Source organism: Emydura macquarii, unplaced genomic scaffold (genome assembly GCF_026122565.2).
Source record: "Emydura macquarii macquarii isolate MOO-44397 ecotype Brisbane River unplaced genomic scaffold, CSIRO-AGI_Emac_v2 contig_915, whole genome shotgun sequence".
Lineage (NCBI taxonomy): Eukaryota > Metazoa > Chordata > Testudines > Chelidae > Emydura > Emydura macquarii.
Genome location: NW_027131052.1, coordinates 1482558 through 1499665, shown reverse-complemented (window position 1 = coordinate 1499665; position 17108 = coordinate 1482558). Strand labels below are relative to the sequence as shown.

General features: G+C 41.7%; 1 protein-coding gene across 2 annotated transcripts in view; it reads right to left on the bottom strand.

Annotated features, from left to right (window-relative positions):
• UNC13B (unc-13 homolog B) overlaps positions 1-17108 on the bottom strand; it is a 410138-nt gene that overhangs the window by 185598 nt on the left and 207432 nt on the right. The window lies entirely within an intron of this gene.

Sequence of the window (17108 nt, the reverse complement as noted above, 5' to 3'; positions counted from 1 at the left end):
TTTCAATTTATAGAGTACCTATCCAGAGCTCTGTAAGTCTACAGCAAACTCGCAACCAACAGCTATATTTGACCCACTTTTTCATACAACATTCTCATTTTTATTAGCCATTTTCTAATCTTTTCAGTGAATATGTTTTGTTTTTAACCTCTCACTTTTCATCAGGAGGGTGTTCCGTGCATCTGGACAAAGCAGTGCTTCCAAACACTCACCTTTGTATAAATCTGATCCATTCACTTTGCCATAATTAAGGTTGTATCAGCACTTCACTTTACAAATCTCATTATTCCATAGGTGGAATGTAGCATGAAAATGTAATTTTCATTCCATAGTATAACATACACCTCCAAAGAGGTTAGATATTCAGAGTTATATTGAAAGATGAAAATTCTCCCATTTCAGAATTTTCTCCTCTCTTCTTAGGAAAAAAATGTTTTGATGTAATAAAATGAAAGTGGTTCAGGTCTTAGTCCATAAAAAATGTGGTGTTTTTCTTTTTACTATTTAACTGCTCCTTCAAGGAGCTGCACTGACCTAGGAAGTAATGTTTGTTCAGGCTATATTTCTCCATCAATTACATAGTTACCTCTTCAAGTTACTTAAGAAAAGAATGTTCTGCTTAAACATTAACCATTTTTAAATTAAGACACTATTACAGAGATTTACAGTGTAGAATGTCAGTCTCTTTATGGGGCAGAAGAAAGTAAGGCTCAAAAGTTGTAGCTTCTCACATACGTGAGCCAGGATCGTACACAGCTGTAGTGATGGTAATTTCATATATTTTCTGTTTGTGTAAAACTATTTTGCCTTAATGGTGGGGAGAAGGATTTTTGTGTTGCAAAGATTTCCTCACTATGCTTGGTGTTCACCACATTGTGTTCCTTTGGATGCAGCTATAAAGCTGCCACTGTAGATTAAATGATTGTTTCTTTAGATACCAAAAATCAATGAAAGCTGGAATTTGCTTTCAGTTCATTTATCTATAGCTGAAACAATGCTGCAATACACTGAATAACAGCAGTTCATTATGTGTGGCTTTTTTCTAGTGAAGCACCCTGATGGGGTGTGGTGGGGCTGATAAGGGGCCAATTAACCAGGTAGGCCATAGCTGAGTGGAATTAGATGGCCTAAGTAATCACTGAATGGTGATGGGGGCATCCAGTTGAGAAGGAACAGACAAGGCTAGGATAAAGCCAGGAAGCTGGCAACACAAAGTGGTTGTAGGGCAGTAGTCTGGGAGTAAGGAAGCATGTTTGAGGCTACAGAATTCAGTAGCCCGCACTTACTCCCTCGGAGGAGGCAGTTTGAGCTGGTACATCCAGAGAGGGGAGAGCCAGAAACTGTAGGAAGGAGTCCAGAGAGGGAGTAACAGCATCTAAGGGAAAGCAGGTCACAGTTGCATGTATAGGGTCCCTGGATGGGAATCCAGAGTAGTGGGTGGGCCCAGGTTCCCCTACCAGCCACTGGGGAAGTGGCACCATCAGGGCAGTGAATGAGGAGACTGCCTGAGATTGGTGGTATGGAAAGACTTTGATACCCCAAAAGGGGAAGACGATAGTGAGCTGGCAAGAGGGCCAAGCCATAAAGACAGAACACCCTGAGTTGCAGGGAGCAAGAGAGACACGGCAGGGTGTGCAGCAAGCAGCAGAAGGGGCAACTGGACTGGACAGAGCTGATCCCCAGAGCAGCCGGGAGTAGGTACCATCTGTTGTGAGTGGACCCTGTGACAAGCCCTTACTCAAGAGACTGCGACAGCAAAGACGCCAGTCCAGTGCAAACACCATAAAACTGTCTAATTACAGATATTTCTAAGGATTCTCATTATGGAGGGACAATTCGTCAGAACAAGAAAGAAAGGAATTAACTTGACTTTGGGAACCAGTAATGACTAGCCAGCTTTTCCCAGGAGGAACATAAGTGTGAGAGGTTTTTCCCAAAAGACTATGAAGTGGCCAGAGCAGAACACAAGAAATTCTTCTCAATCTGAAGGACAATTCCATTCATATGTTTCGGAGACAATTCATATACCACTTCACCCTACTGAAACACAAAAGTTAAAACCTTTCAGTTTCATCCAGAAGCAACAGACGATTCAAGGAAATGTTGCCACTTGTAAGAAAGCCTGAAAGGGATAAGATACTAGAGGGTCACACACTTTGTTGCTTCTATGGGCCAAGCTCATTGCACTCACCAGGGGCTCCTTCCATCCTCCCCCACAAACTACCTGTGCACCATCCTCTCATCTTCTCTACTTCAGGAACTCTCTGCAACCCTCCCAACTCCTCCCTCATGCCAGGGGCTTCTGTGTGCCCACCATTCCTCCTTCCCCCAAACCATTTATCCTCCATTAACAGAGGCTTTGTGTGCCCTCTAAGGTTCCCCATTCACTCCATCCTACCAGAACAGAGTCTCCGTGTCCCATGCCCATCTCCTCCCATACCATTGTCCCACAATTCCTCCCCACCACCCATGCTAGGGCCTGTGTGCTCTGCCATACCAGAGAGACAGATGGCATCAAGTTGAGTGTAAGACCTCCAAGCTTAGCCAACAACTGCAGACTAAATACATCCAAAGGAGCTTAAGAACTATAAAATGAGAAGACTATTTCTTGCCAGCAACCAACATATCCTAGAGTCTGCATATGCCACTGCAAATGAGAGATCAGAAAGAACTTAGAATTCCCGGAGAACCAATCTAGCCTGGATGATAAGACCAATGACCAAATCATGAAGAACTGAACTGAGACCAGGAAGAAAAGAGGGACAGCTGAAATCTCCACTGTCTGATCCAACACCAGTACTACTAACAGGAGACCTAAACTCTAAAGACAGAAAATATTTGCACCTTTATCTTTTCCGAGATATGGCAGGGTCTTTTGTTAGATGGATACTCTGCTTCCTGTGCCTTATGATGGAAGTCATCCACTCAAACTTATCAAAAATTCACCTTTGGCCAAAGTCTGAGCAAAATCTCTCCAGTTTTTTTTGAGCTCCACAAGGATGAAGACAATCTTTTTAAAGAGTGAAAACCTTGAGGAATGAGGCAAATTAACACTCATGAAAGCCAGTAGGAGTTGCATACCTAGCTCCCATTTCAGCCTTTGGAAGTCTCTCCATAATTTATTAATCTCTCAAGTTAATGTTCTTCGGGCTGTATGGATTTACCATGACAACACAACAAGTAGGAGAGAAAATCTGGGGGACACAAGCATTGAGCACACCAGGGTGGGAAACAAGAATGTGAAAGGTCCAGAGAAGAAAAGGAATACATGCAATGATTATACTTATGCTCGACATTTGGGGACATACGAGAGCTTTACGTTCACAGCACACTTCTGTGGAGCCTACCTCTCCCCAACGGGAGAACAGCTGGCTGCAATTTGTGAAGAACTGTGTCTTTGGCTTCACTCCAACTGAGTTCCACTGTCAACCATCACATGGATATGGTAGAGGGAGGGAACAGCTTTACAGCATCTTTCTCCAGCACGGCTGCCAAGTAGCACTGAGTGGCTCGAGGAAGGAGAAGTCGTCCCAGTGAATGGGGCCTATTCTTTGCCCCTGCTAAGCCATTACCAGTAGGGGCCAAGATGTGTCCTCATACCCCACCTCATCTGACCAAGAAGCTTTCAGAAACTTTAGAGGAGTACTTTAAGACTCATCCCCTCCCCAGTCCCCAAACACTGCTAAAAGACTCTAGCATCTCAGCGTGATGAAAGATGATCAAGGCAACACTAGAGTGGTGAAAGGACACAAAAGAGGGCAACAAATACCAGCAGAGGAGAAATAATTTGGAACAGTCTTTTGTCTAACAGGGCTCCCATAGAATGCACCCTTAACCATGGTACCTGATGAAGCATTTTAGAAAACATTTCATGTGAAAGGTTCCGTATAAAATAGTTATATTTTATTACCTATAGTAACAATTAAATAAGAAAAGCAATGAAATAAATCGATAAGTTGTCTTGTTAGCAAACAAAGAAATGCCAGCTGAAATGTAGGACACTTTGGAATTGCAAGGTTTTGCCATTAAAAGGAGAAAGGAATCTCATGGTTAAGGCTGCCATAGCAACCTTTCCCCAGCATTCTTCTGCATGCTGCAACATTGTTTCCTCCTGAGAATTTTCACAGCATCTTTTAAATATACTAATTGCTGAAGATTTCAATAAGGACCCAAAGAAGAGGGCCTGACTGAGTGATGTGAAAAAGCTACAGGCAGCATCATTGGCAGTATCATCTCTGGGGACTGGCGGGCTACATTTTAATTGACAAGAAGGGTTTAGGCTTTGATTAGACAGCATTTGAGGGAGGGAACTTCATATTTCTTTCCTTTTTTCTAAAAGCTCTTCTCTTCCAAAACTTGATTTTCCAATAAGTAATTGAAATTGCCACTTGATTTAGAGTAGTAATATGAATTATTTAAAAAAAAAAAAAAAAATCACACTGCTGAGTGAGTCTGGATGCATGGCAGCAGCACTAAGAACTGATAAAGGAAAGATGTAATCTGAATACTCATTCACCTGAGGACATCACTAGTACTAAAGAGACAGTGAAGTTGTGGATAGCACTTAATGATGAATTAAAAAGGGAACATGCCTGTAGTGTTTATACACTACAAAGCTAAACAACGGTGATGGAGGCTGCACAGAGTATGGGAAAGAGCGATGTTCTAAGTAAGGGATTATGAGATACGACTTTATTATGCAAGTCAATTCCTTTTTTTAATAATAATAAATTGGGTTTGTTATTGTATGCTAGCAAGAGCTGCAATAACTCTTACAGTTGCATAACTGTTTCTGTTCTAAGCCCCATCTACAGTTCCTCGGGACTTTCTGAAACTTTCATCATTTGGGATGATATCTTCCAGGTTTGGTTTCTGCCCCAAAATGAATTTGTTTGGAAAATTTTAACAAAATTAGTTCAGGCCATTTTTGAGCATAAGAACAAGTGAGCCAAGCCACATTCCAGGACTTGCAGTGCACTGTAAAAGTGTCCACATGGGACCTTAGTGTGCAACAGGCTGGTGTGCTGTAGAGTCACACCCTGGCTGGCCACACAGTAACTTGATGTGTAGACAGACCTTACATGACTTGCCCTAGGTCACACAGGAAGTCTGTGGGAAACAGGGACTTGAACCTCGTCTCCTAGCCCCAACCTACTGCCATACCCACTGGATCATCCTCTCTCCCTCTCGCATATACTCACTTTTGGGAGCTTAACTTTGCAACCTTAATATTCTTTTAACATTGTTGTTTGTGTGAGGTTATATTTAAAGACTAGAGAGAACAACGATGGTAAAGCAGTAAACGTACTAATAAACTAAGGGTGCCCTGCTAACTAGTGGCCAGAAATGAGGTGGCTGAAGATAAGAGTCAAAGGAATGGAGCTGTCAGGGAGTTAAGAGACAGGAGTGGGCTGAATGCTGCTCACTGTGAAAGTGACGGGCTTGAGTTTTACCACTGAAACTCATGCCTCATCCTGAGTAAACAACAAAACTCAAGGTATGCTCTCATCTTTGAGAATATCCTGTGTTGTGTCTTGGAAAGGCAAGAGGATGAGAAGACTGCCCTGAGAAACAAGAGGAAAACCTTGGTTATTTATTCATATTCTTAGACAAAATTACTTCTACCAATTTAGAGTAGCTAGGGGGAAAAAAATCAAGTGTTTGAATACAAACAGCAGATTAAGTGAGAATTAATTTCAGCAGCTATCTTATTTTCATAATCTTCAGGTCAAAGCATATTGAATTTTTCACCAGGCTGGATAAATCAGGTCTCCCAAACAGAGTTTAGGCACAAATGACAAGCCAGGAGCATTGTAATCTGATCAGAGTTGAAAGTTTTCTTAAAAGCAGATATATCTAAATCAGAATCCTAATGACCAAGCACTACAGTTGACAAGCCAGAATCAAGAACCAACTTTTTAGTTTAAAGGAAGTGCCATGGACAACTGAAACGCAAGTATCAGGTCTTCCTGACTAGTCAGCTTGGATTCCAGAATTTAGAAAGCTACTTACTGGGTCATTGAAACTATTTCTAAACATTGCAGTTACATCCAAGGTAGAATGCACATGCAGTGCTGCCAGATACCCTAGGTATATTTTTAAATAAGAGACACAGGCAGAGTCATGAAAGAGTTAAAGGATGTTAAATGTTCAGTCTCAAGTAAGAGACTGTATCTTAAGTAAGGCTGTATCTTTCTCCCATTTGTAGACTACTTGACACACTGGCTTCAATCCAGGGAGCAGGGGGAATAGTTTCAGCCCCCAGGCAGCACTGGTGCTTCTGACAATAGCCACCAGAATGGAAGTAAGATTTTTCTCAGAACTGGAATTGCTCACTGAAAGGGCTTGGAACTGATTTTCCAGCTTGTGGAGAATTGGGTGGGTTACCGAGGTCAGCCACAGCTGGAGATACAGGTAATGTTGTTGGGCAGTCCAGGACGATGCAATTAGGAGATGCAACTCCTGCATCAAACAGTGTTATCACAGCTGGAGGAAATAACTGGCACTAGTTCATATCCCTGGCTAATCTCTGACCTGCTCAGTAATTCTTCCTGCGATTCCTCCCACTTCCAAAATAGGCTGAAGGATTTGCTCCTTTGCGAGGAGAATTGAAATGAACACTTCATTATAATGGAGGGGGGCCGGAGTTTGATAAATCATTAAGTTCACTTAAGACCATCTAGAACAATTTAAGGGGACAAACAGCATTCATTGCCATTGAGATGAATTACGAAAGATAACATACACAGTTGATGGAACGTGATTGTTTTTAAGCTTATCCTACTAGCCCTCAGCCAAGAAAGATTTTAGTCCAAGAGCACTCAAACTGAACAAGATTTATTTCTCAAGGTTTCTTTGTTTGTATGTAAAAAGAAATAGCATTGCCAGTCTTTATTAAGTCTGGAAGTTCATCTCAAAAAAGCCTTCTACATTAGCAATAAAAAGGGGCAGACAGAGAAGGTGAGAAATATCTGAAATTGTCACACCATCTGCTGAGATTCATAACCCTGTACAGCATCCCTATTGCTTGCTTCATGCCAGTCGTCATTTCACCTTGCCAGCTCACAAGCTACTCAACCCACGAAATGAAATGAAGCCAATGGTATAAACATTTTCAGTGTTTTTTAAAGAAGGGAGTCCTTTTCTGTTATTGGCATTCATAGACGAAGCTGACATCATTAATGGAGTTAGTCTCAAATCACTTGCTTTTCAAATGATCAAATTTAAATTATTTCCTAAATTTTTAAAAATACTTTCCCCTCAATTATTCCCTTAGTAAAGATACTTGATGCCAAGTTTCAGCTGAGATATAAACCCTCCGAATTCAAAGATATTCAAAATAAACACTGACAACTATACCAATGCTAAAGGCATCTTCAATAAATGTGTATAGATAATAAAAATATAAAATATATGAATATACACACTATGGAATAGATTCTTCTCTCAATGCACGTGTTTAACTCCTGTAAGCTTTTGTTGGTGCTATTGTATCAGCAGGGGAATATCACCAAATTATATTACATAAATAATGAATATGCATACAGTTCATCACCTTAAAATACATAGCAATTTTCCTGGGACTCAATAAGCTTTAGTACTTGCTGCCAATTTGCAGTCTACATTTAGCAACTTCACCTTTTCCAATCACTTACCTTACTGCTTCAAACAAAAATAAAGGCTAAAATTAAAAGGAAATTCACTGAATTAATAGAAAACTATAAAACACAGCAGCATGCTCCCCCAGAAGAAACAAGTCTGGAAGGATTTGTAATCTTGTTACAGGCTAGCCAGACAACGAACTTTCACAATGTAGATTATAAACACATATTCTTGGTGTCCCATTGCAGGTAGCTGAGAAGGAGATGCTATTGTCAAAGGATCTCAAGTATCCTGTTCCACCTCAACGCTGAGAGGTGAAATAGTGTAAAGTTGAAGATATTTTAAAATATGCACACAGCTGCTAAAAATCCAAAGTGAAAAATAGCAGAAGGCAACAAATGTAAAGCCACAAATCCAGAGAATCCTGTCAGTGTCAAGGATTCATCAACAGAAATTGTTCACCAACGTAATTAATTTTTCCCTTTTCCAGCCAGCATCAAGTGCAGTCAAACTTCAACAATATCTTCAGTTGTGATTAAACAGAAAATATTGTACTTAAAAGAGGCAGAGAGAAAGCTGTGCAGCTATTGCTACTTCTACTCCTCCTCTTCAGATGCTTCCTGCCTAAAGCCGTACGCAAAACACCCTCCCTCCCTCCCTCCCTCACTCACACACCAAACACTCCTGGACTTGAAATGATTCTTCATGTTATTATCCATTCAGAAGGAAATAAAAATTGATGGAACCAATCTGACAACAAACCAAATACACTCCTTTGGAATCATGAGAGCAGACAGCACAGCGGGCTGATATATACAGGAAAAGCTCTCAGACTGAGTCCATGGTAACTCTGTTTTAAAAACTGTGTGTGAGGATATGGGGACTGGGGCTAACTGCAATTACCTAATTGCAAGAAAATTCTTTCCCCCCCATGTTATTTTTTTATGATTATTATTAGCATCATCATCTACTTTCCATCCACCCTAATTTAGCTGCAAGAGGAGATGTCATCCTTATAAGGCAGGTCTGTCATAAAAATAATCTTAAGGCTACAGTAGAACACTGTATCAATTCTGTTAAAAGTTTGGGGAATTCAGGATTCAGCACACATGCATGTTGATCTCCTGCTTCCAAAAATAAAAATCACTTTTCTAATAAACACGTCTCACACATACTCTCTCTCCCCATCTCCCCCGAAAGGACATAGGGATGTAGCATATAGAACTATGGTTTTATAAATGTACTTTGAAACACTAAGACGTCTATTCATTCCCCATTATAGAATAACAAACACTAACCTTGTGAGAAATGAAGTGCTTAATTTAAAGGGTCTTCCTCAGACACTGACATTGCTCCCCTCAGGTCCATTCAAAACACTGCTGCTAAAATAACATTTCTAGTCCACTGTTCTAGCCATTAATCCTTCTCCTCCAATCCCTCCACTGGATCTCCCTTCTCCACCACATCCACTGCAAGCTCCAGTTTATATTTTCAGGTAGTTCACAACATTAGTCCCTCTCTTGGTTCTGGTTCTCCTGTGAGTGAGCAACACTCTTTAGAGCTGGGTGTATGGCGTTGGAGCTGTGCAGGTTACCCTGCTGCACTTCAGTTCTGATGGGGAAAACCTTGCCTATGCCGTGTCTGTAAAGTTAAAGCTCTTAACAGTTTAGTATGTGATTTTTCAAAAGGAATTTAGGAGCCTTTGCCCCTCCCATCTACTCATCTTCTGTCTATTTACCTGTTCTTGAACCTTTTTGTATATTCATCCATGCACCCAATTCTTTTAGCTATTTCAGCCCTATCTTGCCTTCTTCCAAGCCCAACACCTAAACCTTACCTCACTGCCTATAGCAAACTGTCAGTTGATAGTGGCTGGTCAGCAGGGATACCAGACAACATCTCATTTTATTCTTATAAAAGAAACAGATTCTGCAAATAGCTGCTCTAAATCGCCACAAGTTCCCAGTGCTGTTATCCATAACTTTCCTCTCCCATTCCCTCAGTTCTCCCTTGCAGCATTTTGTAGGTGGAATTCTGAGGCAAGAACCATATCACTTGCTATATATTGGTGCACCACCAGGATAACAAGGCCCAGATCTGACTGAGGCCCCTGGGTTACGCTGTAATAGAAATGATTAACACTGAACACTCCAATTACTGTAGTATGGCTTTCAGATGATGCTCCAAGTCCATTTACCCATGATGAAAACTACCTAAATGAGCACATAAAATAAAATACAATCTAAGATTTCTATAGATTCAATATTCTTATCAGCAAGTTAAAGTAGTATGGGTTGGATGAATGGACCATAAGGTGGATAGAAAGCTGGCTAGGTCATCGGGTTCAACAGGCAGTGATCAATGGCTCCATGTCTAGTTGGCAGCCAGTAACAAGCAGAGTGCTCTAGGAGCAATGATCTCAAGTTGCAGTTGGGGCAGGTCTAGATTGGATATTAGGAAAAAGTTTTTCCCTAGGAGGGTGGTGAAGCACTGGAATGGGTTGCCTAGGGAGGTGGTGGAATCTCCATCCATAGAGGTTTTTAAGCTGCAGCTTGAGAAAGCCCTGGCTGGGATGGTTTAGTTGGGATTGGTCCTGCTTTGAGCAGAGAGTTGGACTAGATACTTCCTGAGGTCCCTTCCAACTCTAATATTCTATGATTCTATAGCATTAATCATCTTCAAAGCTCTGTATAGAAATCCAGGACAGGATAAAAAATGTTTTCCCAGGGGAACAAGACCCCAATAGCTAAACTGAAAGTATCACAATTGAGCACAATTTTCTCACTGACTATTAGCAAATCTGTACAGTTCCTGCCAAATATTTGTAAGACTGAGCCTTTTCAGTATTCATGTCATTTCTTATTTGTTAAGACTCCAGCATGGGGAACTCAGTACTAGTACTGTATTGTCATTTAAATCAAACCAGGTTCAGTTCTGATTCAGGTCTTCACTCCCTAGTTAGCAGGAGCTGTTAGCACTCAGAGGCAATATGCTTGGCTGAGAGAAGCGTAATGGGAGACAACAAAGTCCTTTTGGACAGGGTTTGTGAGCTCTGAAAGGAGTGAGATAATTAGAAGGATAGTCTCTGAAACCTGAGCTTTCAAAGACTGGCATATGAAATATAATTTCAATGATGTACATGGCTAGGACTAGTTAATGGGCAGTGGACAGGTGCTACCAGTTAAGAGAGGACACGAGAGTCCTTCAGTAACTGCAAGGTGCTGCGGAATGAAATGAGAGCAAATACTGAGATTCTAATGAGAGCTCCAGGGAACAGAGACAGACGTGAACCTCAGAACAAAATCTTGAAACTTGGCTATGAAATAAAGGAACAGAAGTTGTCCAAGCAGCAGAAGAAACTATTCCTCCTTGAGAATCTGTGAAATTCCTCTGCCTAAAGCCAGGTGGGTTTTTTATTTGTTGGGGCACAAATAATACTTTTCACAAAAGGCAAGACAGATGCAACTCAGAGATCTGACTAAACAGCCTGGAAGAAAGCATGGACTTTACATCAGGGTTCATTGCATTCAGTTATTTGCCTTCCTCCAGGAAAATTAATTTCTGCTTACTTTAAATACTTACTTTTAAATTCACTGATAGATTTTAATTTTAGCCTGAGCCAGTAGGGAATTATTAAAACTGATAAAAGTGAATTGAGAAATAGAGGCCAAACGCTTTGATGTCTGTTAAGTGTATACTATTCTATATTTTTAAAAATTCTTGTTATCTTTCCATTTCATTCCAGCTTCCTGTAGAGTAAAGCACTGAATTACTGATCAAATTGTAAAGTAAATAATTACTCCCTGGGTTGATTAACCAAGGTAAGATAAGCGATCCTAAAGCAGGGCTGGGCTTACCCCCAATCACCCTTCCCTGCCCTTTGCTGAGGGAAGGGATGCAGGCATATGTAGCCCTGACATGCCCAGGTGGAGGGGATGGAGAAATTAAGAGGATAACTAAAGGAGAGAACAACATTTTATATAGTGATGAATAGAGATAGACAAAGGCAGAAGGAAAGAGGGGTCAAGGTGATGGCAGGCAGAGGGTGTCTGACCAGCAGTTGGGTCCCTATCCCTCCTGTGCAGGAGCCCATCCAGTCTGAACTTGCCTCAAGTGTGGCCTCAACACCTACACACTGCTCTTTAGTCAGTGGTACTCAATCAGCTCAACACAGCCCTAAGCTGCACACCAGCTGGGAGCCAGGAGATCTTCAGCCTGGTTGATGGGGGCAGATCCTAAGCTTCTCCCTGCACACTGGGATTTTCCTCAGCCTGCTAGGGGGATACTGACCAAAGAAACAGATGCAGCCAATGGGGAGCAAGGCAATTTTTGTAACATGTCTATGATCAATGTGTGTGACTCCATGTACCCACTGACTTTGTATTGCTACCTGCTGAGGTAAACTGCTTCTCCTGGAACAGGATGGTAGAGACAGGATGCTTGAGTCATGTAGCCTGTCTGAGTCGATATGAATGTGCCATCAAGAACTGAATGGAATCAACATATGAACTGAAGAGCCAATAACTGGAACATAAATTCAACACCTGGCTGCCAAAAAAAGGTGGAGACGTGGAAACTGCAGGGCTACAACTTGGAATAAAGACATGAAGTGTGAGGAGACCATTTAAGTGTGCTGCTACAGATGCACATGGACACCGAGAGAACCAGATGGATGTCAGGAGTGCCTGGGACATGGGGCAATTGCTTCTGCCAGTAAGTACTTCAACTTGGCTTTGCCATGCTGACCAAAGGACTCTCAGAGGCTGTATTCCAGTTGACTAATGAATGCTATCTTGTTTGGAAAAGGCTGTGCTGTGTTGTGCAGATACATGTTGGTTGCATTACTCTTTGAAAGAGTAAAAACCTCTAAATTGGACTCTGAACGCAGTTGGATTCATTGTTCAGTGTGCCCAGAAAGAAACAAGGGTGCTGCAGACATAAGGCCCAGACTTGGAGTCAGAGAGCTATGGAGGTCACCCTTGTGTGAACTTAAGCTTTGAGTTTAGCAAAGAAAGAGGGGGTCCTCCCAAGTGGCTATATAAAGGCTGGGGTAGCAGAGACCCTATGAATCCATGACATGGCCCCACTAAAAGAGCTGCAGAGCAGAAGAGCACATGGGGGATTCCTTTATTCTGCTCCTCCTTCCCTTTCTTTCCTCCCCACCCCCAACATATTTTGCAAGGAGCAGCAGGGGAAAGAAGCAACCTCGGCAATCTCTGGCCTGACAGCTCTATAAAACAGATTAGATTCCCTTTGAGTGAATTAGAATAATCTACTGTGGTCAAATCTGGCTGAAAAAAAAAATCAGCAACTGTTTAGTCTGACACTGAAAGCTCCGTCTCAGAACTGGAGCCTGCCTACTGCACCCCTCTGGAGGAAGAGAATTCTAGGTAGGGCAGCTGAGAGGAAGGGTTATAAGTTAAAATGCACCTTGTAATGTACCACGGCGAAGGTTATGGGTGATCCATCAATACAAGCATCCAGGTTTATTTTATTCTCCACAACCACAAGGAGACCATCTATCTATGGCACCAGATCCATAAGCTAGTCTGAAGCCTGACTGAAAAGGACTGGAGCTTGGTTATCACCTCCGCAATGATTGCACAAGAAAAGGAAGGATGAATACAGAGGTTTGTGGTCACTTGCATGATCACAACCAAGGTGACATGGTTGCAGACAGCAATTTTGTGAACAGCAAAACCAGAATACCGCCTTTCTCACAACTGATTTTAAATAAGTTATCAACGTTGCCCCCGTTTTTCATTACAGCCACCCAACAGCACCACAACAAGCTATAGCTGTAGGCATCTCAGGAGCACCATCTTCAAATGAAAAAATAAGCCTCTCTTTCAAGCACCACACGAAGCAGCAATTCATTTTTTCATCCAGAAAACAAGACAAGGATGAATGCAAGCATCAATGTGTGGGCAGGGTGTGGAACATAAGGTATGTTTACATACCATATAGTACAGTACATATAGGAAACAGACACGTTGATGAAAGCTTCCAGGTCAAATTGTGGCCAATCAGTAAAGGAGAAAGTGAGCTTCCTCGGGATTCTTGCCGTCTCAAATGTTCACTTTTTTCCATGGGAAACCTGAGTAAATGGCTCAAGATAAGGTTCAGAGAAGGGCAATGAAACTACTCAAGGATATGGAAAAACTCTCACAAGATAGACTGAAAAGACTGGGACTGTTTACCGTAAAAAGGAGATAAATAGGAGGGTACATGATACAAGTGTGTAAGACAAAATGATAAATTGGAGAATTAGTCTGAAATCAACAAGATGAAATTCAACAAAGACAAGTGCAAATTATTTTGCTTAGGAAGGAAAAAAATCAAATGCTCAACTACAAAATGGGGAACAACAGTGATAGGAGGACAGAAAAGGATGTAGGAGTTACAGTGGATCACAAACTGAATATGAGTCAACAGTGTGATGCAATTGCAAAAAGGCAAATATCATTCTGGGGTGTTTTAGCACAAGTGCCGTGTGTAAGACACGAGATGAAATTGTTCCACTCTACTGAGCATTGATAACGCCTCAGCTGAAGTACACTGTCCAGTCTGGGGTGCCACATTTGAACTAAGATATGGACAAATGGGAGAGAGTCCAGAGTAGAGCAACAAAAATGATAAAAGTTTAGAAAACCTGAGCTATGAGGAAAAGTTAAAAGAAACTGGGCATGGTTAACCTTGACAAAAGAAGACTGAGTGGGTCCAGATACCAATCTGCAAATATGTTAAGGGCTGTTATAAAGAGGTTTAAGTCACTCTCTAACCAGTAGGTATTACAATAAGTTAATAGCATATTGGGCTGCATTAGTAGCAGCATTGCCAGCAGATCGCGGGAAGTGATTATTCCCCTCTATTCGGCATTGGTGAGGCCACATCTGGAGTATTGTGTCCAGTTTTGGGCACCTCACTACAAAAAGGATGTGGAGAAGTTGGAGAGAGTCCAGTGGAGGGCAACAAAAATGATGAGGGGGCTGGAGCACAAGACTTATGAGGAGAGGCTGAGGGAACTGGGCTTGTTTAGTCTGCAGAAGAGACGAGTGAGGTGGGATTTGATAGCAGCCTTTAACTACCTGAAAGGGGGTTCCAGGGAGGATGGGGCTAGGCTGTTCTCAGTGGTGGCAGATGACAGAACAAGGAGCAACGGTCTCAAGTTGCAGGGGGGGAGGTCTAGGTTGGACATTAGGAAAAGGTTTTTCACTAGGAGGGTGGTGAAGCACTGGAATGGATTACCTAGGGAGGTGGTGGAATCTCCATCCTTAGAGGTTTTTAAGATGCGGCTTGACAAATCCCTGGCTGGGATTATTTAGCTGAGGTTAGTCCTGCTTTGAGCAGGGGGTTGGACTAGATGACCTCCTGAGGTCCCTTCCAACTCTATGATTCTATGATAATGTGATTATCCCCCACAGCTGGGGCTTCCTGAACCTTCCTCTGGTGCATTTGATGCTTCCTAATGTTGAAGTAAGTTACTGGACTAGACAGACCCCAGATCTGGTCCAACATGGCAATTTTTATGTTCCTATGTCTTAAAGGGGAAAAATGAAACTGACTATACATTATGTATTGTTAAACACAAACTAAAATTAAAATACCTCTGCTCTTCTCTAATCTGTTATTTACTAGTAACAGTAGAATTTTCCTGACAGAAATAGGATTCTGAAGTTCACGGTGCCTCTTTAAAATAACTCTTTTATTGTATTTTAATCTCACCTTGCTACTTGATGCCTCCTCTTGTATGGAAACATTTAGACTCTTCCATTTACCAAAAGCAAAACCAGAAGCATTTAATTGCCGCACTTTACTGAAAAGCCTTTTTCATTTTATCCTCTGTGCATGTGAATTATTGCCAAGAAAACTTCAAAGCTAGCTTTAGTTCCCGGGATGCTCAGCTCCTTCTCAGACATCCTACCATACCAAAGTGATGCCTTGCCATTTTCTACCTTGCCTGACCACACTTAGACCTTCAATCTGCTGGTAAGTGAAAATTACACTTCCATCACCGAGCTATTAGACAACAAAACTGGTGATGTGTAATTTGTTTATTTACCCCATGTTCATGAGTCCAGCTATCAGCCCCGGATAAACCCTCCAGCACTCAGAAAACTCTGGAAACCACAGCTCAGTCTCCCTGAGCCACCACTATGAATAGCCAACCATCTCTATTGCTCTTCCCCTGGGGTTCCAACTGTCCCTGCCAATGGCCCTGGAACTCACTCCTCCTAGCTGGCCTGTCACTATCCAGTCAGCAGATTCACTGCATTTCCCTCTGCTGACCTATTCATTCAGCCACTTCATTACAATACGTTTGCCTACAGGGATGCTTGAAGTCCAGTAGCAGTTATAAAATTGGTATTTAAATTACCATCAGTTAATTTCCTTCATAGAATCATAGAAATATAAGGCTGGAAGAGACCTCAAGAGGCCATCTAGTCCAGCCTCTTGCACTGAGGCTGAGACCACCCTGAAAGGTGTTTGTCCAACCTGTTCTTAAAAACATCCAGTGATGGGGATTCCACAACCTCCCTTGGAAGCCTGTTCTAGAGTTGAACTACCCTGAGAGTCAGAAAGTTTTCCCTAATATCTAACCTCAATTTTCCTGGCTGCAGATTAAACCCATTACTTCTTGACCTACCTTCAGTGGATATAGAGAACAACTGATCATTGTCCTCTAACCACTGTCCTAGAACAGCCCTTGACATATTGGAAGACTTATCAGGTTCCCCTCAGCCTCGTCTCATGACTAAATAAGTCTAGTTTTTTTTTTTTTTAACTTTTTCTCAGAGGTCAGGTTTTCTCAACCTTTTATCTTTTTTTTTTTGCTCTCCTCTGGACACTCCAATTAATTCACATCTTTCCTAAAGTATGGTGCCCAGAACTGGACACAATACTCCACTCATCAACACCTAATGGAGCGGGACAATTACCTCCTATGTCTTACATACAACACTCCTGTTAATATATCACAGAATGATATTTCCCTTTTTCACAACTGCATCACATTGCTGGCCCGCATTCAATTTGAGTACAGACAGCAAGAGAGCATTTAATGCAAGGAGAACTCTCCCTCTACTGCTCCCTCTTTCAAATTACATCTCTCTCTCTTTTAGTGACATCTAATATATAGTCTTGATATTTCATGAGATCACAGCATTAAAATCACTATTTCAACTACACACCTAATTATATAATCAGCTTCTCTGGATGAAGCAAAAGTATCTGAGTTCGGAGTACATATGCAGAGATGAGTGGGAGGAAGAAATGGAATTATACTCCCATTTGAAGTAGTGAGTGCAGAGACCTGTAAAAGCTTTGAGTGAATTCCGAAAATTTGCCAGCTTCACTTGCCTTAACTAAAAAGCAGTGGGTCATAGGAATCACGGAACAAAATTAAGTAAATAAGGCATCTAGTATATTCCTCTGACCAGGTCAATGCCCTAGAACCAAAAAACCTGGGCACAGTAAGCTCCAGATAGCCTTCCTTAACTACCTCA